Here is a 20,999-nt window from a genome sequence, read left to right as displayed (position 1 = left end):
GAGATGCTAAGTTCCAGTTTCCCTGTCTTCAACTTCAGATGTGGTGTTTTAAGGTTCATCGTTGTCGTCACACAGCTTGGAACACCCATGCTTTAAGACTGAATAATATCCCATGATGTTGTTACAGCACAGCTTGTTTATCTATTCAGCGTTTGATGGACATGTGGGTTGCTTCCATCTTTTGATGACTACCAATAACATACTGCTAATGGCATTGATGTATTCTATTTCCTTTAGAAAGGTTATGGCCCTGGGCCTGGCATGGTAGCCTAATGGCTAAAGTCCTCACCTTGCACATGCCTAGATCCCATATGGGTGCCGGTTCATATCCAGGCTGCTCTCTTTCCCTTCCAGCTTCCTGCTTATGGCCTGGGAAAGCAGTACAAGATGACCCAAAGTCTTGGCACCTTATACCCGTATGGTAGGCCTGGAAGAAGCTCCTGGCTCCTGGCTTCAGATCAGCTCAGCTCTGGCTGTTGCCGCCACTTGAGGAGTGAACCAGCGGATGGAAGATTTTTGTCTCTTCTTCTCTCTGTAAATCTGACTTGCCAATAAAATTAAAAAAAAAAAAAAAGGTTATGGTCTTCATCTGGTTCCTTTCCTAGCACTGGTGAACTATTTCTCAGAGGAATGATCCGCTCAACAAAACCCAGGAGCACAGGGAGGGGCAGGGGTTTGTGGTGTGGTAGGGAAGCCGTCTCCTAGGATACCTGCATCCCTTTTGGGAATCTTGGGATCAGGGCCACCTCCATTTCCAATCCAGATCCCTGTTAATGTCCATCCTTGGAGCCAGCAGATGATGGCTGCTCAACTACTTGGGTTCCTGCCACCCACATGGGAGACCTGGTTGGAATACCTGACTCCTGCCTTCAGCCTGGCCCAGCCCCTGGCTGTTGCAGGCATGTGGGGGAATGAAACCATGAAAGAGCTCTCTCTCCCTCCCCTTCTCCGGCTCTGTCCTCTTTTCTGCCACTCTGTCTTTCAAACGAAGAAATCCAGGAGTGCAGAGTCTTGAAAGTTGTACAAATATACATCTGGAAGTGTATTTGTCAAGCATTATACACACAAGCAATGCACCCTTCCTATCTAACAAGCGGCTTGGGTCCTAGTGCTCGTGCTGTCCCAGTCTGCCCAGAATGGCCTCTATGCGCACCTGCTGGCCCAGTTTACATGTTTCAGATGCCTCCTGGGTTGACGAGACATGATAAGGCCTCCCTGTTTATGGAGAAAGTTGTAAACTGACACTGGTGCTCTTGGTGTGACCCGGGGATCTAAGGCAGCGGTCTCGGCTCAGAGGATGTCACTTGTTGTGGCTCTGGTGGAGGCTGGGACTGGCATCTGGTGGTTAGACCAGGAGTGCGGCTCAGTGCCCTGCAGTGTACAACATGGCCCCAGATACCAGCAGTTCTGAGGTGAAGAAGTTTGGTTTAAGAGATCTAAGGAAAAAAGGAAATGCCCTGGGACGGAAGACCAGGAAACAGTGAGGAAGAAACAGTGGCTACACGTTGCAGGGAAAACAGAGAGCTGCAGCCCAGGAGACAGGAAATGGTGTTGACCTTTCCTCCCGCTGCTCCTGGGAGTGTGGTGCCTTCCTGTGTGCGCTGGGGTCACAGGAACCTCATCTGTCTGACACTGATGGAGAGTGTGCGCGCCACGAGACCTTGAGGCTGAAATGCTCCTCTCGTACAAAAACAGCATCCTTGTCGCCCTCGCCACCTGCCTTGGCTGCTGCACCTGTCTTTGCCTTCTGAGCCTAAGTGAAAAGGGGGCAGCCCCACTTTCCGCCCAGAGCTGGATGGAGAGAGAGGTGAGGAACCGTGGCCATGTTCACAGGGCAATTACCCAAAAGCCCTTTCTCCTAACACTAACAATGACCCCACTACACTAACTCCTGAAACTGCCTGTGTCTCAACTTAGTTCATGCTCCCAGAAAACACCCAGTGAGAACGTGGCTCTTGCCACACCTGTGCTACACTTTTAAAAAAATATGTATTTATTTAATTTTATAAGATTTATTTATTTTTATTGCAAGGTCAGATATACAGAGAGGAGAAGAGACAGAGAGGAAGATCTTCCATCTGATGATTCACTCCCCAAGTGACTGCAATGGCCAGTGCTGTGCTGATCTGAAGTCAGGAGCCAGGAACTTCTTCCAGGTCTCCCATGCGGGTGCTTTGAGCCATCCTCAACTACTTTCCCAGGCTAAAAGCAGGGAGCTGGATGGGAAGTGGAGCAGCCTGGATTAGAACCGGTGCCCATATGGGAGCCAAGCGTGTGCAAGGTGAGGACTTTAGCCACTAGGCTACTGCAGCAAGCCCCTGTGTTACACATTAAGGTGGCCTGGGTTAGTGATGGAATGCAGGAAAGAGATGGCCTTCCTGTCTTTTCCAAGTTCTACTTGTCGTCTGGTGCATTTGACTAAGCCGTGCACAGCCTAACACCAGATTACGTAATTGTCTCATTTCCAAGGGCTCACCTGTCTGGTCTGAACCCAATTTGCAAATGCTCCCTGCCAGCACCCTATAAATATTCATGGACGATGAGGTCAGGTGAAGCCTTGGAATTCAGCTAAGGATCCTCCTGAACACAAAGCCCAGGCATCCCAGCGGGAGGACGGTGAGCGAGAGGGAGGGCGGGCACAGCATGGCATCTCGGGAGCCTGGAAGAAAGTCGATGCAGTGATGAGAGCAGGTGGCGAGGGGTAAATCCAGGCCAGGGATGAGCTTGTTTCTTTGGAACCCTCACCCCTGTAGCTTCCCCACATGCTGTGCAGACCGGTGAAGAATCTTTAGGCCAATAAAAATATCTTCCAAAAAAAAAATTTTTTTTTGGTGGTACCACCTAGAAGGCTCACCACTCCCTGCTGAACCAGAAAATCAAAATGGCCACAGGATTCCCCTCCAGCTTGGGGAGCAGGACTGTGTGAATACCAAGAATTATTTTCATTAGTCCACAGGTCACGCATCGGCAGCTCCTCCTTGCGAGTTTATTGGTCCTGGCACTGGTCAGTGAGTCGGTCGGTGTCTGTCTCAGGATTCTGGGGAGGGGGAGAGGCAGACTGCCTTCGTTACAAACCAAATAGATGATGAGCCTGGTGCCAATTAACCTCCCTTTAATTGATAATTAATTTTAAAACCTATTTACTCTCCCCCTGAACAGCTGGGGCTTTCAAAGAGCCCACGGTGAAAACACACTGAAAATAAAGTCATCTCTCAGGAAATGAACAGGGCCTCCCGGGACAGGAGAAAGCCAGGGCCTCTTGGATGTAGCATTTTATTCAAGTGTCCCCCCCCACCCCCAGGGTGGGGTCAGGCCACAGTCACAGGGCAGCGAATGACAGCAGCCATCTGGAGTCACCTCCTGTCGTAACGGTTATTGCCCCCTCGCCCTGGCAGGGTGGCCAGCAGGCCTCCCTCCCCGCCACCCCTGTGCCCTGGACGCGCAGCCCTACCCGTTGAGCCCTATATCCTCAAGGTGGGTTCTTCCCAGCTCTCTCGCATTTGCTGCAGGTCCTCCTTCACTCTGATCTGAACCCCGCAGTTTAGATCTTGCTCTCACCGCATTGTCTGAGTGGCAAGGTGACAACGACTGTGCAGCCTCGCTGTCAAATACCTCCTTTAGCTATTTATCAAACCTTGTGTTTATTGCTATCTTTTTCTGACTATGAAAGCAACTAGAACATGTGAGGGTTTCTGGTCAGAGTGCCTGGGTTTGAGTCCTGTTCCGCTTCCTGTTAACGCTGCCTCTGGGAAGCAGCAAGTGATAGTTCAAGTTCTTGGCTCCTTGTCATCCATGGGAGAAACCTGGAATGAGTCCTGGCTTTGGCCTTGCCAAACATTTTGAACATTTGGGGAATGAACCAATGGGTATAAACTGTCTTTCTCTGGCTCGCTCGCTCACTCTCTTTCTCAAAAGAAAAAAAATTGCTAAATAATGAGGTAACTTTATTTTGGTGCAAACAAGTTTGAAGCCTATGTAGTCTTTCATAGCGATACATTCCCCCCACGAACTCTGTGAAGACTTGCCTGTTCACAGAGTCCAGGCTTTTTCATAACAAAATCAACTTCTTTTTTCATTACATTTGCCATGGACTATTTGCAGCACACACCGAATTCCCAACAAATGCAGAAAAAGAAAAAGAAAAAGAAAAAGAAAAAGAAAAAGAAATATAAGCCAGAAAGAACTCACCTTGAGTGTCAGCTCCCGTGGGTGACAGTGTCAGCATCCTCATGTTGAGCCTTTATTAATCTTTTTTTTTTTTAAGATTTATTTTTATTGGAAACACAAATATACAGAGAGGAGGAGAGACAGAGAGGAAGTTCACTCCCCAAGTGACTGCAATGGCTGGAGCTGAGCTAATCTGAAGCCAGGAGCCTCTTCCGGGTCTCCCAAGTGGGTGCAGGGTCCCAAGGCTTTGGGCCATCCTCAACTGCTTTCCCAGGCCACAAGCAGGAAGCTGGATGGGAAGCGGGGCTGCTGGGATTAGAACCAGCGACCATATGGGATCCTGCACGTGCAAGGCGAGGACTTTAATCACTATGCTATTGTGCTATTGCGCCACCCAAGCCTTTATTAATCTTTAAAACACCAGAGTCACACACCTTTTGGTCCATGTCGTCTCTAAAGGCCTGGGGCAAGTACCACCGCTCCCTGCCGTGATTACTCAGGAGCCTTGGAGGCTACCCAAGCACAGAGAGGTTGACGTGCCTAACACAGCCTGATGATGCTCTCCTATTTTCAGGCAGCGCTTAATGAAAAATGTGTTCCGGTTTGTCCAGGATTCAGCCCAATCACTGTTTCTGGGGGAGCTAGAAAAAGCATCAGTGTGCTGCTGGGAGTTTGTGCTCAGGATGTGTGGCCCAGAAGGCCTCTGGGGCTCTTTCCTTGGCCGGAGTCTGGCCGACCGAGTGGAGCAGGCTTGGTTACTGCTGCGGGACTCCCCTGCGAGGGTAGAACTGTCCACTGGGTTCCCCCAAGCTCCGCGGGAAGCCTTGGTTCAGCGCACAGGAAAGGATGCGTGACTCGGAGTTTGATTCCCCAATTCCCCTGTGACAAGTGGATGTAAAAATGTTTACCAGTGTCTGGCACAGACCAACAAAACACACACATGCTCGGTGTGTGTGAGTGCCCAGGAGGCACAGTGGGGACAGGCAGCTTCTGCCCAGCTCAAGAGCAGGAGTTCAGAAACATTGAGCTTACAGGGGACTTTCCTTCCTGTGTTCCCCACTTCCTTCCTTTCCCTCTTACTTTCTTCTCCCCTCTCCCCCACCCTTCTCCTCTCCCTTAATCCCCCCCTTCCCTCCCTTCCTGTCATCCTGAGATAGCTCTAGCTCAAACCATGGACTCACAAGCTACACTATTAGGGTTCACTTTCTCATTACCTGACTGCGTGCTCTTGAGCAAAGTATTATTTGCTTTTTTAAATAAGTCTTTCTTTTTTTCACAGACTTATTTTTATTGCAAAGTCAGATATACAGAGAGGAGGAGAGACAGAAAGAAAGATCTTCCATCTGATGATTCACTCCCCCAAGTGACCGCAATGGCCGGTGCTGCGCCAATCCGAAGCCGGGAGCCAGGAGCCTCTTCCGGGACTCCAACGTGGGTGCAGAGACCCAAGGTTTTGGTCCGTCCTTGATTGCTTTTCCCGGACACAAGCAGGGAGCTGGATGGATGGGAAGCAGGGCCGTCAGGATTAGAACCAGCGCCCATATGGGATCCCAGCGCATTCAAGACAGGGCGTTAGCTGCTAGGCCACCACGCCAGGCCCTATTATTTGCTTTTAAGATTTATTTTTATTTATTTGTAAGGTCAAGTTACAGATCAGGGGGATAGATTTTTCTATTTGCTAGTTCACTTTCTTATGGCCAGGCCAAAGCCAGGAGCCTGGAACTCCATCGAGGTCTCCTAAGCAAGTGGCCAGTACTTTAGAGCCCAAGTACTTTAGTCGCAGAAGCATTAGCAGGGAGCCGGATTGTAAGTGGAGTAGCCAGATCTCCAAGTACTGCACATGTGGGATACTGCCTTTGCAGTTGGCAAAAAGTACTGAAACCTTCTGCGCTCCATTTTTGTCACATGTAAAATAGGAGATCACAGTACAAGCCTCATAGGTTGACTGAGAGGATTTAATGTGTCCATATGCCCACGTGCAGAGTGCTTCAAACAATTCTAGTTCATAGATACTCAACAAATGCTGTTGTTACAATCCATCCATTCAACTAATGCTTAATGAGTTCTTACAAGGGAGAAGGCACTGTGCCAGGTCTGGGGACCCTGCGTTAATGAGAAAACAAAAGTTGCCCCCTGGTGAAGGAATGGCCAGTAAGCACCAAACAAATGAACAAGCCAAGTAATTACACATAGGGTAGGTCATGGCAAGGACATGGTCAGCGTGGTGGGATCGGGAGGCTTTAAAGAGGTGACATTGATGCAGTGACCAACCATGGAGTGGGCTGGAAAACTCTCCAGCGGAGAGAAGCTGGAGCCAGCTTGGCAGGTGGGGATGACCTTGTGCTAGATGCAGCGTGCCTGGAGCAGAAACAGCCAGAGACAGCATGGAACAGAACGATGGTAAGCAGGACACCCATGACCCAGGGTCTTTTCCGGGGATGGGCACTGCCACTGGGCATCAGTTTGCAAACGGTTGTTCCGAGACGGCTGGCCGGAGGTCGAATAGAACAAAAGCATATTAGCTGGTCCCAAGGTAAACAACAGAATCCACTCTGGCTCATTTAAACAGAAAAGGGGATTTATTTATTTAAAGATATGAGGTCACTCGCAAAATTATGGAGAGCACTGGAAAGAACCAGACTTGAAATTAAGCTTCCATGTGCAGCTCACCCCAAAGCAGTGCCTGCAAGGCTGCTGCTGCTCACATGCCTGGGCAGCCTGTGCTGTCATTAGCATTGCCTCTCGACCTGGCCACCTCAGGGCCACCACTGCCAGCCCCTGGGAGCCCTGTCGGCATCCTGTCCCCGAGACTGGACTTACATACTTGTGTCTGGGTTCTGGGTGGCATGCTCACAAGAGAACCTGGGAATTTGCACTCTGGCTTCTAAACCATCAAGGAGGTAGAATTCATGGCAATGGCAGTTCTTTATTCCAACAGATCGGACACAACAAACAAAAACTATCCCATTCCAACAGCCACTGCTCATATCACCAGGGTTCCTCTGTGACCCAGGCCAGAGCCACTGGGAAGAAGCACAAACATGGCGCTGGGGAGACATCAGCCGGGGACCCACACAGTGAGATGCAAGGAGAGGAAGGTCCTCTGGGACTTGTCCATGCATGGATGTGGGGGGAGGTGACAGGAGGCATCAGATGGATGCACTGCCAGCTTGCAGCAGGGAGGCGTCTGTCCCAACCCAATGTAGAAATAACAGCTATCTCCACACTGAGTCCTCCTGTGGCCAGGAAGCAGCTCTCAGGTGTCCCTTCTCACAACAGCCCTCACCCCATCCCCCATACCCCACCCACATAACCTCACCATCTCCCAAATGCTGTGTCTTCAAACATCACACTCCCAGGTTTAGAGTCCCAACATACAGGCTGAGCATCCATTATCCAAAATGCTTGAGACCAAAAGCATTGCCAAATTTCGGTTTGTTTCCGATTTGGGCACACTTGAATCTACATCATATATAGAGAAGGGGTTCCAAGTCTAAACATGAAATCCATCTTGTGTCTCATAATCACCTTATACACATCACTTGAAGGTCATTTCATATTTAGTTATCGGAAAGGCAGAGTGGCACAGTGAGGTGATTGAGGGATTGAGGGACAGGGAAGGAGGAAGGGAGAGAGGAAAAACATCTTCCATTCACTGACTCATTCTTAGGTGTCTGCAACAGCCAGGCTGGGCCTGATCAAAGCTAGCAGCCAGAAATCAGAAACTCCACACAGGTCTCTCACATGAACTGGATCAGAAGCAGAATATCCAAGAATTGAACAAGCATGTCAATATGGGATGTGGGTATACCAAGCAGTGGCTTAATCATTGCTCTACAACACCTGCCCAGCATATAATGTTTTCAATAATTTTGTTCATTAAATCATATTTTGTGGGACTCGGGGTGGGCGGGAAACCGGGTGGGGCTTCTCCCTCAATATCCTCCTTTACCTCAGATACAAGATTGCCCACTTCCCTATCCCCCTGAACCTTTTTTTTTCTTTTTCTTTCTTTAACTGTAATTAACTATGAAAAGATAGTCAACAACAACACAATAAAATAGATTATAAAAAAAATCATATTTTGTAATGCGGAATTTTCTACTCTCAAAGTTTAGGATCTGGGAGTATTTAGGATTCTGGCTTTTTGGGGTTAGGGATGTGGAACATATGTAAATCTTAATTCAGCCACAGGTACCAGTGTGTTGCTGCACGGTCCAGAATGGTCCTGTTCACGCTTGCTTCATGTCTTACGAACTCAGAAGCACATGACTTGCCTTTTACCTCTGGTCTCATGAATGGGAATTCTGCATCCTTGGAATTTCTCATGGGACGGGGGTGTCTTTGTGACCCAGGAACCCTGTGTGTCACACATGAGTCAGATGGCTCAGGCTCGGGAAGGTCACCACCAAGACAACGACTTGATGGGAGAGCTGGAACTCTCATCAGCCTGACACCTGGGGAAGAAACAGGGTTGGGGACAGTTTAATCCCTTAGTCATGCCTGCAGGGATGGTGAAGATGCTGTCATCCTACTTTGGAGGGCCTGCCTGGGTTTGAGTCCTGGCTCCAGCTCCTCACTCCCTGCTGCTAATACAGGCCACGGAAGGTAGCAGCAGTGGCTCAAGCAGTAGCGTCGCTGCCACCTATATGAGAAAACTGAGTTCCTGCCTCTTGACTTTGGCCTGGCCTTGGCTGTTGTGGACGTTGGAAGAGTGAACCAGCAGATGGGAGCACTCATTCTTTGGTTGTAGCTCAGTGGTGTCCCCTGGCTGATGTGCCCAAGAGTCATGCTGGGGACAGCCCAGGATCGCATGTCCTCGGCCTCTCAGCTCTGCTCCTGAAGTGGATCCTTACGATAAACCTGAAATCAGAGGTAGGCAGCAGTAAGGACCATGTGGGACACCCACATCTCATATCCCGCACCAGACTGCCTGGGTTGCACTCTTGGCTGTACTTCCTCATAATGTATACTCTGGGAGGCAACAGGAAGTGGCTGGAATGCTTGGATCCCTGCCACCTATGTGGAAGATCCACATGGAGTCTGTGTCTTCTGATGTCAGCCTGGCCCAGCCCTAGTTGTTGCAAGCATTGGGAAGTAGATCAGTGGATGAAAGGTTATCTCCTCTCTCTCTCTCTCTCTCTGCCTTTCACATAATTTTTTTTTTCAAAGTTTGACTTGCAGTTCCATCATTTTGTGAACTTCCATGCCCAGGTGGGTGCAGCAGCCCCAGCTCTGAGTGAACTCTGGGTTGTGCACTTGCCCCATCTGTTAGCTCCTCCCTGCTGCCTCCACACAGTGCATTCCTTTCTGTCTGTCCTTCATTGCATTCCTGGGAGAACAAGGCTGTGCACTTCTACAAATGTTGGCTGCATGAATGCTGCAGGGCACGGCGCAGGCGGGCAGGCGCAGACGCTGGCCCTCCTCGGGAGTGGGGGCGGGGGTGGATGTCAGGTGAGGACTTGGCAGAAACCTCTTAGTTCTGAGAATTTCCCCGACACATGCTGTCCAAATCAGACAACCCTGGGACTGTACACAACTTTCCTCCTCGTTTGATTTCCTATTGCTTTAGACCCACGTCTCTCCCCACACCTCTGTCACAGCACTAATGACAGGAGACACTGCTACAGGGATCCTTTAGTGCCAGATACTTGCCATTCATTTAACCTGACAATGCACATATTGCTATCATGGTCTCCTTTACACAGACAGGACTAGGATGGGGTTGGTGTTGTGGTGCATCAAGTCAAGCTGTCATTTGCAATGCTGGCATTCCACGTTGGAGGGCTGGTTTAAGCACCCTACTGCACTTCTCATCTAGCTGCTTGCTAATGCACCTAGAAAGCAGCAGGTGATGGCCTAAGTACTTGGGCCCCTGACACCCACAGGAGGCTCCAGTATGCTGTTCTTAACCCAGCCCTGGCTGTTGTCGGTGTTTGGAGAGTGAACCAACGGATGGAAGATCTCTCTCTGCCTCTACTCATCTTTCTCTTGCTCTGCTTTTCAAGTAAATAAATGTGTGTGAGAGAGAAAGAGAGAGAGAGAGATGCCTTGGGCATAGAGCCATGCAAATAAGTAAGTGGCACAGTTGGAATTCAAACCCAAGCCTCTCCAGCCTGAAGTCCAAGATGTGCCTTCATCTTGGTCTGAGCCCCTTCTGCAGGAAACTTCCCACACCCTAAACGAGATACATAATGACACTTCTGGCAGGAGTAGCTCCAGATCCAGTCTCTGGGGCAAGGGAGGGTTCACCTCCCTCCCCAGGGACCACCTCCTACTTCATTGCTGGCACTGTTTCTTGTGAACAACAAAGAGACTTGCCTGGCTTGCCCCGACTTCTGGCAAAGCCTTGGGTATTTTAGCAGCTCCAGGATTTTCCTAGGAAAGCAGGCTGAACTTGCCTCATCAGCCCAGACAGTTTACCGAGGCTCTGGGACAGCTTTGCTGACCTGCAGGGATGGTGGTGACCGTGGCTGGGCATGCTGGGAGCCTCCCCCGTGCCTCCCCACCCTTGTTCTGATTTCTCATCCAAGGTTCCTCCTTCCAGCAGGTTGGCCTCCTGCACATGTTGGTTTTAAAATAGCCTAACCCAGGGCTGGTGTGAGGCCCCGCTGGGGATTTCCTCCTTGAAGTCACAGAAAGGCCCCCTTCCTCCCTCTTGGGGAGATATGAATACATACAGCAGGAGTGCCTTTCCCATGCCCAAGGAAAGAGCTGCCTGGCCACTAAGACCGAGAGCGGCCCGTCGGATTGGATGTCGGAGAGGGGTCCCATGGGGCTGCCCTGTGGCCACCCGGGGGATGAGACTCTTCAGTGGGCACCTTGTGCCCTGGGTGTTGGCTGGAGAAATGGGCGGCAGCGGTGGCAGTGTTCCCGGTGTGCGAGTGCCGGCTGCCAGGCTGGCTGAGGGGAGGCCCGGGAGCCACTGTGGAGCAGCTAGGTCTGTCTGGAGCCCTGCTGACAGCAGCCGTGAGCACAACTGCGCTGTAGATGTGTGTAAGCAGGGCTGGGAGGGACGGGAAGGCAGGAAAGGCCTGCTCACACAGCTGCGGGACTAGCTGCAGTAACCAGCCCCTCCCCGCCATCCCATCCACACCCCACCAACTCTCCCTGGCCTGCTGCAGGGAACAGCTGCGTGGGTTTTTCTCTCTGTCAGGTCCAACAGTAAGGATCACAAATTCGGCTATTCTCCTGTCAAGTGTCTTTGTAGTTCTGTAGCTTTTACTTTTATTATCTCATTTCCAGGGTTCCAGGCACTATTATCCCATTTTACACAGGAAAACACTGAGACTCAGAAAGACCCAGTTGCCTGGCTAAAATCGTGTGACTTTAAGTCACATCTGTCAATAGCCTAGTGGCTTTTTTCTTCTGCTGTCAGCCTTTTTTTTTTCTTTTTTAAATTTAAATTTTTGATGATGTTTACATAGTTGATTAGGGTGGGAAGGGTTGAGAATTAGGGGAAAGTGGGTGAGATCATTGTTTCCAAATTTCCTTTTTCTTCTTCCTGCATCTGGGGGAAGAGAGGAGATAAGAGAAACTACACCCAGCCTCCCAACCACCTCAGTTCCCCAGGGATGGGGAACAGCCACCTGACGTCATCCCAGGGTCCCCAGTAAGGAGCATGCTCCAAGAGTTCTGCTCAGGTGGTTTCATGAGTTCTGAAATGCTGTTAATCTTGCTGCTCCAAGAATGAGGAAATCTTTCCAAGGTCCACTGGCTGACATAGTCCACCTTAGCATCTCCATTAGCCCAGACATTTGCTGTCATTGCTTGGCTGGGGTAGGTGACTAATTTATTCTGCTCTCCTTCCTCTGCTGTGGTACCAGATGTCCTCTGCAGGCCACAATGGACTGCCGTGTCCTCCATGTGCATCTGGGGACATTCTGTCCACTGCTCCATTTTTCCACTGAGGATGCCCAGTTCTGACACATGCACTCCAGGGTCTGAGTCCAGCAGTTCCTTTGGGGGGGAATCCCCAAAGAAATCTCATATAAAGTGATCCCAGACCTGACTCTTGTGTCTGCTTGCCAATATGGGGTCTGGCTCAGTCTGTCACCCACATCAGTCTATGCACACACTGGTAGTTGCAACTTCTGGGTCAGTTCAGTCTGCAACCCCATCTCTCACGTAAATCAGTGGATGCTGCAGCCCAGCTCAACCTTGCTCACCCCACACTCAGCCCTCACGTACACCAGCCTAGTCGGAGTGATCCCCAATAACTCCCCCTGGGCCAGCCTCTAGCCCTGGATCCTGTTGTACTGCATGTGAGCTGTGTTAGGGGAAGAGTCAGGATGGGCTAACCAACTGGCACATACATGAGCCAGAGTAAGTAGAGGCTGGTTGGGCACTGCCACAGCATCAGCTAGCAAATGCTGGGACTGGGGACAAGTCCTGTCAAGCTAGATTGCAGAACCACCTGGATAGTGCAAGATCTGAGACTGGGAGTGGGCACCTCTCTGATGGGCTGCAACACCCACTGGTGAGCATGAGAACCAATGCTGGGGACAGGCCTGGCTACACAGGTGGTGGCACCTGCTGGCATGAGTGTGGACTGGATAGTGGGTTCAATTGGATTGAACTAGGCTCCAGTGCCCATGGATACACATCCATGTGGGACACACTGGATCAGTCTGTTACACATACTGGTTGGTGTGTACAACTTTCTTGTTTTTTTTAAGAGCCTTTGAATAATAATGTATCTTTTCATTCATTTTACTTGAAAAGCAGAGAGACAGACACAGGCAGAGAAAGGTCTCCCTTCTGCTTGGTTCATTCCCCAGATGCCCACAATAACTGGGGCTGGGCCAGGCTGAAGCCAGGAGCCCAGAACTCCATCTGGGTCTCCCATGTGGGTGGCAGGGACCCCCCAGTATGTGAGCCATCAACACTTGCTGCTAACCAGGGTTCCCATTGGCAGGACTTTGGAGCCAGAAATGGATCTGAGACTCGAACCCAGGCCTGCTGGTTTAGGTGTAAGCGTCCTGGGCATTATCTTTTAACGAGCGTTACCCCATAGAAGTAACTATAGTTCTTTATTTACTATACTTTCAATTCATTCACACTCCTTAAAGTGCCACCTCATTCTAAGTGGCAGTGCTAAGATGGCAAGTGTGCTGTACCGCTGTTGTCGGTCCCTCATCCTTGACCTCTTAGTCCTGCGCATTTTGGAAACAGTGCATATACAGTGTGTAAGATGTGGCTGGGAATGCCAGGCTCACCCAGCAGCCGCCCTTTGTTCAGCAATTCTAAAAGTCGGATAAAGTGGTCTCAGGGAGTCACAGAGGTTAGGCAGCTCACGCAAGGTCACTCAGTCAGGGAGTGACAGAGCTGGGATATAGCTGTAGGACCCCTGAGACCTGGCCGCCCTGGGCTGATGGTGATTGGTGACCAAGGTGTCAGTCCTCCCTTGGCTGATTCAACGTAGGCCAAGGCACCCAACAAAATCCCCGGAGAGCCTTCCTTTTCTGCCACTCATCATTCTAGCTGCATGACCCCACCAGGCAGAGGAGCCACCACCTTATAAATAAGGGTAGGGGAGTGGCTCTTGGACTCCTTCAACTCATCCAAAGGATGAGAGAGGCATGGCCAAGAATAATAAATACTGTTAGTTCAGGAGACCCCAGCCCAGTGAAGCCCCAGGCTTCCTACGACCAGCAGGGAGGGGCTTGCAGGCCCTGCCCCTGGGACGTGGACACCACCACAGGTGGCAAAGTGCAGGTGCAGACTGGCAGCCAGTGAGCTCGGCTCTCCTGGGGGCGTTTTCTCCCTGTCATTCTTTTCAGATCATGGTCCAATTGTTTCTTTCCATGAAGAGATAATAAGTGGTAAAAAAAATAATAATAATAATACAGATTTTTCGCCAAATGGAAGCTTCCAGGGTTCCTGGGGGAATGAATGGATTAGCATTCCAAAAGCACTTTAGAGTGGTAGCCTGGCTGAAGTGAGGGCATTTCCATTGTTATTCATCCCAAGGATAGCAATGGACTTGGGGAGGCCTCAGATTCCCACAGGTGGGAAGAAGAGCCATTTTCCTGGTATTTCCAGGAGCCCTGGAGTCCAGCAGGTGTCTGCAGACTGTGAAAAGGAAGCTGTTCCTCTGAGACCCCAGCTCATTAGGTTCAAGGGCCATTTGGTGTAGCGTGGAGGGCAGGCTCCTGGAAAGGCCCATTAAGCAGAGGAAAACGAAAGATACATGTGTGCTCCCATGAGCTGCTGCGACCATCTTCATTTCAATTGGTCCTTCCCACCATCAGAAATGTCAGTGTGTCAATCCACCCTTCTGGCCTGCTCAGAAGGAGAGCCTGCTGACCCTGACAATCACGGCCTTGAAGAGCCACCTGCCCCCTGAGTGTCTTGTGGTAAAGAGAGCTGGTGAGGCTCAGGTGTTCACCCCAGTACCACCAGCCTGGGTGGGGGTGGGGAGTTGGGGGCCATGGGTGGGCGTCAGGGGGTGTCTGCACTGTGCCATGAGCCAAAGGTTGGGGAGCACTTTGCACCCACATCTGTGTTAGAAGGGCAGTGACTCCACAGAACCTAGTGAGTTGGGGGGGGTCAGGATGGGTCGGGGGGCTGTACTCTTGACCTCTGATGACCTCAGCCGTTAACTGAAGCTCTCACATTTCAGCTGAATTCTACAATGACTTTTAGTTTAAACAAATTATTTAAATTATTATTTTTTTTTTTACTAAAAACATTTAAACCAAGATAGTTGGCTTCCTCTACCTGTGAACCAATTACTTTTCGGTCAGTCAAGTTAAATGAAAAAAGCGGAGCCAAGTTGTGGTAGGTGGGGGTCAGGAAGAGGCGTCTGCTCTGTGCCCAGCCAGCTGGGAGGACTTGGCGCATCTTGACTGTCTCTGACCAGCAGCCGGCCAGCCAACAGCCGGTTCCTTTGCCTTCCCATCTTGTGTCCTGTCCAAAATAAGTGATGGGAGTGATGCAGGCTCCAGTAGCATGGAGAGCCCGTCTGCTGACGCCATCTGATCCCTCGGCAGGCAGAGCCGCACGATCCCGTGGGGGTGCGGGGGGTGGGGTGGGAGCGAGTGCCACCTTGCCCTTCACGGGAAGAGTAGTCTACAGAAGGGGCAGGCCGCCGCTGTCTCAAGTTTCCATCCCCAGAACTCAAGGCAGCAATTCTACCAGACTGCTTCATCCTACAGGAAGCTGCCTGTGCGATCTTGGGCAAAACCCTTCGCTTCTCTGCGCCCAGTTTTGTCTCCACGTAATTGGAAGGAGCGTCATCACCATCACCATCATTGTCGCTGGGGCAGTCAATGAGTTCCTCCTAGATATTCTCTTAGGAACGCATCCCTCCCCCCGCCCACCACCACCCAAGCACCTCCATAAGTCTCTTCTCATCATACTGCAGACAGAGGGATTGCGACTCGGTGTCAGTCACACCCATGTCCCAGAGCCAGGAAGTGGCACAGGCAGAATGTGGTTACCCTGTCCCCCTGCTCCCGCCCCTAACCAACTCCTGAGCCCAGATTTGAGCCACCCCAGGCCAAAGTTGCCCCTGACCATTGAGGTCCCTGAGCTGTATCAGGGACCGGTGATGAACTGGTAGAGCTGGGCAGCTGCCAGTCTCCTCCTCGCCCTGCCATGAGCCACTCCTCGACTCACTCCACTTCCAGCCCGGGAGAGCAGCTCTCTGAGGATCTGCAGCTCACCTAGAAGGATGTTGGGGCTCAGAGCAAGTACACTCATCCCCGTTTATCACAGGAAGGCATTCCAGCCACGGATGCCTGGAATCCTCTGTAGATTAGATTGTGTCCTGTATACACACATACACCTATGACAAAGTTGAGTGCATAAAATAGGCATAGTAAGAGAAGGACAACAGTAACTACTGATAAAATAGAACAACTATAATAAAATACTGCAGTAAAAGTGTGAAGATGTCCCCCCACCAGCATTTTACTGTACAGCATTTGTCCTTTAATGATGCGAGGTGACCCTAGCCTAGGTGATAAGAACTAAAGCAGGCATCGTGACGTAGGCTTAGGCTGCTGTGGAAGAGTGACTGGACTATAAACGGCACAGCCACTCCGCTAACCAAACCAGCTATGTGTGACTGACAGGTGGACAGTGCCTACGACTTGGACACAGGGACGAGTCACGTCCGCAGAAGACCCAGGCAGTGCGAAATTGCATCCCAACACTCAGAGGAACAAGCAATTCAGAACTTCTAGGGGCCAGCATTGTGGCATAATAAATAAGACTGGCACTGGCAATGCCCACGTTCCATGCCGGCATTGGTTTGTGTTCTTGCCACTCCACTTTCAACCCATCTCCCTGTGAATGTGCCTGGGAAAAGCAGCAGAAGCTGGCTCAAGTGTTTGAGTCCCACCACAAGTCGGGAGACCCAGAGAAAGCTTCTGGCTGCTGTCCAGGAGGTGAACCAGTGAATGAAGATCTCTCCCTCTCTCCTCCCCTGCCCCATGTCTGCCTTTCAAATAAATAAATGAATCTCTTAAAAATAATGAGCTGCATATTTCTGAAATTTCCCATGTGAGATTTTTGGATTACAACTGCCTAGAGAACCGAAGAGCGGAACTGCAAGTCAGGGGGCGCCATCGAGCCGCCAGCTTTAGCAGGAGATGTGCTCCTGTTTTGTGCACTGGAGGAGGTGAGAGTGACAGGGAGAGGGACCAGAGGCCAAAGGATGCAGGTGGCTTCTAGAAGCCTCCAAAAGCAAGGAAACCGACCCTCTTTGAAGCTTCCAGAAGGAAGGCGTCCGTTCCGACGCCTGGATTTTTGCCTCCTGACCCACACAAGTGCGAGAGAACAAATGTGCATTGCTTCAAGTAGCTAAGCTGGTGGTTGCTCCATATAGCACTGATGGCAATGCTTTGTGAGACATGGTACTGTCGCAGCAGGGTCAGTGCCTTCCCCAGGGCCTGGTGTATGAATAGGGAGGGCAGGCAGGACCACTGCCCGTGCAGGGGTCACTCCAAACATCTCAGGCCTACCAGAGAACTTGACTTGGAGCCCAGGACCCCGGTTCCCTCCTGGTCAGCATGGACACTGCCCCACCCGCTGTGTACATCCCATTAGAGTAAATGGCTCTTTTCTATCTTGATAAGAGGTGAATGTTTCACACATCTCCATGGAAACATTCCTTAAAATTACTCCACACTGACTTGAGTTTCCCACCAGCAGCATCTTTGGAACTGTGACCGTGGACTTGAGCAACACTGTAGAGGGGAGGAGCTGCTTCCCCTCCAGCCACCCCTGGGTGAGAGAGTAAACAATGGAAATGCAGCCCCAGGATGTCAGGAAGCCTGGGCGGCCCCCACCCACACCCTGCCTGCCCTTGATGTTGCCTGGTACCTGGGACGAGCCACCCCAGGGGCACAGGTCCTCCATTCCTTCCTCATAAACCAGAGACACAAATATTCCTTTTGACTCCAGAGTTTAATTTTCCATGGCTCTTCCCCATCAGAAATGTCACTGCTTTTCCGACTGGCCACCACTCTACGTCCGAGGAGCATAGGCTCACCTGCGCTTTTCTACTCATGGGATCGCGACAATGACATCAATGAGCCACCTCCGTGTCGGGCCCCTCAAGTCTTTCTGTGCATCAGCGGTGTCCTGTGAGTGGGTGCTTTTATCTCTGTTTTACAGATGACTAATCATTGGCCCAGAGAAGTTAAGTGACTTTCCCAAGGACACACAGCAAAGACGTGGCAGAGCAGTCACTTCTCTGAGCCCTCTCCTTCTAAGACTGGCACTCCTTCCCCGTTAAATGGTGCATCTGAGTGACTGGAGCTGCAAATCATCCTGAGAAGTGACAGCAATCACAGTTCCCTGTGGGTGTCTGAGTGAACTCCTTGAGCTGCCAGCCCTGATCCTTGAGTCAAGGGCACAGCAGGGAGCCCCCTGGTTGGTCCATTGCATGCCCTGCCCTGGGGTCCTGACTGCATAGACAATGACCAGTCAGAAGCAGGGTTGGGCCCGGCAGCGTGGCCTAGTGACTAAAGTCCTCGCCTTGAAGGCCCCGGGATCCCATATTGGCGCCGGTTCTGATCCCGGCAGCTCCACTTCCCATCCAGCTCCCTGCTTATGGCCTGGGAGGGCAGTCGAGGACGGCCCAATGCATTGGGACCCTGCACCCGCGTGGGAGACCCGGAAGAGGTTCCAGGTTCCCGGCTTCGGATCGGCGCAAGCACCGGCCCGTTGCGGCTCACTTGGGGAGTGAATCATCGGACGGCGGATCTTCCTCTCTGTCTCTCCTCCTCTCTGTATATCTGGCTGTAATAAAAATGAAACCCCAGGGGGCGGCTGTCCCCAACAAGTGCCTTTGTGTCATGTTGGACTCCTATTACTGTTCGTAGCACCTAGTTCTGCTGATCTTGGGCTCCTCGCCCCAATGCTGCATGGGCCACATGTCCAGAGAAGTCACGGGAGCTCCTCTTGTTCCAGAACAGATCAGGAGCATGGCCTACCCCAACTGGTGGCTCCCTGACCCCTTATCCCACTGCTTCTCCCCAAAAACTTCTCCAGGGTTTCTGAGCAGGAACTCCAGGCATGCATTCGCAGCTGTTTCCATGAAAAACAGCCACCTCTTCCTGTATTTGTTTCTCAGCTGCTTAGGAAGCACCGCGAGCATCTGAACTTTTCACCAGGTGCAGCTCAGAAAGTTCTCTGTCACAGCAGACCTCGCCTGGCTTAGGAGGCTAGATTCTACTGAGCAGAGAGCAATCTCAGGACTTCCTGGGGCTCCCATGGGTGGTGATTTGAGCAAAAGAATACCAAGAGATGTCTTTCCCTGTCCCCGCAGCTCCATGCAATGCCTTCATCCTGGGCCAGGCAGTTGGCACAGTAGTGAAGATGCTGCTTGGGGTGCCTGCATCCTTTAACCCAAAGTGCTGGTGATTTGAAGCCTATCTCCTTTGCTTGGAGTCCAGAGGGCTGCTAGTGTCCACCCTGGGAGGCAGCATCTGATGACTCAAGAAATTGGGTCCCTTCCATCCATGTGGGAGACCTGAGTGGAGTTCTAGGCTCCTGGCTTCAGCCTGGTCCTGCTTGGACTTTTGTAGGCATTTGGGGAGCGAACCAACAGATGGAAGCTCTCTCTGTCTCTTCCTCTCTCTCTGGGTTAGGTCAAAGCTGGAGCCAGGAACTCTATCCAGGGTTCCCACATGGTTGGCAAAGGCCCATGTATTTGGGGTCATCACCTGTGGTCTTTCCATGCACGTTTTAACCAAAGCTGAGTAACCCGGACTTGCTCCAGCCAGCCTGTGGATATGGGATGCCAGTGTTACATGCAGCAGTTTGACATGCTGCACCACCGCTACCCAGGGAAATTTTATTGATTATATATGAATACATAGCGGAGCAAACTACAATTAACATGCACAAACACAAGGATATTCCAGAAGTTGAGGGAAAATATAACTGAAAGATTCATTTGTTGTGGTTCCAAAATGTTAGTACCATAAAATGGAAATCCATCTACAACCATTCATCATACGTATTTCCCATGGACTTTTTGAAGACCCCTCTTTGCATTTTTTTTTGCCCCCAAATAAACATCCTTTCACTACAGATTTCCAAGAACTGTTTGAAGTTTGCCTAGACTTTAGGGTGATCTACAAGGATTCTGACCAAGCCCTGGGCAGTGGCTTAGGTGCCTCTTCCGAAGGAGATGTCCTGCGGTGGTCAGTCCTACCTACCACCTAGTCCTTATGCTTGCCTCCCCTCCTCCTCTCCACATGGTGTGATCGGGGCTCAGGGACTTGTTCTGGCCATCGGGCAGTGGGTGTGCCTTTGTGTCTGTCTAGGAGGAAGTGCCTGGATGCAGGAGGGAGCCACCATCCATCTCTTCCGTTGCCACCACACCCTGGTGACCCCATTGACTAGTCTGGGCTGGGGAAGGCGTCCCCATGTCCCACATCAGACCAAGTGTGAAACTTGACCTGGTTTTGAGTGGTGAAAGTTTCTAGGCTCACTCATCATCACACAGGCTCCGCCAACTGCCTCATCTACCCTGCGTTTGGGTTTGGGTTTCTCTCTCTTAATCTCATTCTTTCTTTGAGCTCTTTGCTGTGGGGGGAGATCACTCCTGTAAAAATATAGAAATTCCTAACAACGCAGGTCCTTAGTAACTAGGTGATTATGAAGATACGAGGTATCCTGTGCTGATGTAGGCAAAGAGGCACTCCCTCCGTGATCTGGTAGGAGGCCAAGGTTTGGAGGACTTCCTGTTGGTCCCAAGGCTCTGAGAGACTCTGTGGCTCAGGGAGGGGAAAGGGAAGAAAAACATTCCAAAGAAAAGCACTGGAAACAGATAAAGCTGTGAACCTCCAGTCTTGCACGGGGGGCTGGGTCTGCAGGGGATGGGGGCTGCCTCTTTTCCTGTTAGGGTTTTTATCCAGCAGGAAATTGGCAGAGCCCAGCCCTTAAATACACACACACAGCCCCTGTGATTCTCTGAATGAGGATTGGACGCAAGCCTCGCCAGCGTTCGTGGCTCCAGTAAGAAAGCTTGGGGTGATGTTCTCCAGTGCTCCACCACTGTGGAAATCTGGCATCTGCCAACCCACAGAGTGGCACAGTGAGCAGAGACATAAGCCAAAGTGGGAGCCATTTCTCCATCCCAGGGGGCCTAAACATTTGACTTGGCAGGGGGGATTTGTTTATTTATTTTCAAAGTCAGAATTGAGAGAATCTTCTATCCACTGGTCACTCCCCAGATGTCCACAACAGCCTGTGCTAGGCTGAAGTCAAGAGCTTCAGCCATGTCTCCCACGTGGATAGCAGGGGCCCAAGCACTTAAGCCATTGTCCACTGCTTTTCCCAAGCCATTAGCACAGAGCTGGAGTAGAAGT

Source organism: Ochotona princeps, chromosome 29, assembly GCF_030435755.1.
Source record: "Ochotona princeps isolate mOchPri1 chromosome 29, mOchPri1.hap1, whole genome shotgun sequence".
Lineage (NCBI taxonomy): Eukaryota > Metazoa > Chordata > Mammalia > Lagomorpha > Ochotonidae > Ochotona > Ochotona princeps.
The sequence above is the reverse complement of the archived record's forward strand: the minus strand, read 5'-3'. Positions refer to the sequence as shown.